This window comes from Pteropus vampyrus, unplaced genomic scaffold (genome assembly GCF_000151845.1).
Source record: "Pteropus vampyrus isolate Shadow unplaced genomic scaffold, Pvam_2.0 Scaffold13233, whole genome shotgun sequence".
NCBI classification, from domain to species: Eukaryota; Metazoa; Chordata; class Mammalia; order Chiroptera; family Pteropodidae; genus Pteropus; species Pteropus vampyrus.
This window is the reverse complement of record NW_011902014.1, coordinates 7,209-7,977: the sequence shown is the minus strand read 5'-3', so window position 1 is coordinate 7,977 and position 769 is coordinate 7,209. Positions and strand designations below refer to the sequence as shown.

Below are 769 nucleotides of genomic sequence, written 5' to 3'. Positions count from 1 at the left end.
GGTCAAAAATGGAATCCGACAAGAGAGACAGGAAGACAGGTGCCACAAAAGTTGTTGAAATCAATAGGCAAGTTATGGTAAGTGTAAACAAAATCAATGGTGCTCCTATTCATACAATAGCAAAATTCAAAAAACAAAATAATGGGACAAATGCTTTACATACATTGAAAAACATTCATCTCTAGTTTTTGACTCTTTGCATATGCAAAAATGAGCAAAATATATAGGCACTGGAGAACTTAGCAAAAAAGAAATATTATTTTGTCTATGGCCATGCTATCCTGAACAAGCTCGATCCTGTCTAATCTTGGAAGCTAAGCAGGGTCGAGCCTGGTTAGTACTTGGATGGGAGACCACCTAGAAAGACCAGGTGCTGTAGGCGTAAAACAAAAAACAAAAAACAAAAAAAACCCAAGAGATTGTAAGCTGACAAGGTCCTTGCAATCTGTGAGGTCAACCAAGGGTTGCCTTGCCAAAAAAAAACAAAGTGTGTGTGTGTGTATGTATATCCATATATATATAATTTAATCTTGTGTCCTAAAAACAGGGAACACAATTTTTTTTCTAATATTCTGGAACTGTATATCAATATGGAACAGTATAACTTCAGTCATTAAAGAAGTCTCGCAAAGTTAACAATTGGTAGAAGCTGAACAGGCTTATGTAAAAAAAAAAACACTGAAATTTTTATAAAACAAAACTAAAATCACTGTTGGGTGAAAGATGAAATGGAACTTGAGGTTAGAGGATATTTTGAAAAAGAAGAAGG

General features: G+C 34.6%; 1 pseudogene; it reads left to right on the top strand.

The window, feature by feature from the left end:
- The first annotated feature begins 263 nt into the window (after window positions 1-263).
- Window positions 264-382, top strand: LOC111735062 (annotated as a pseudogene).
- The last annotated feature ends 387 nt before the right edge of the window (window positions 383-769 follow it).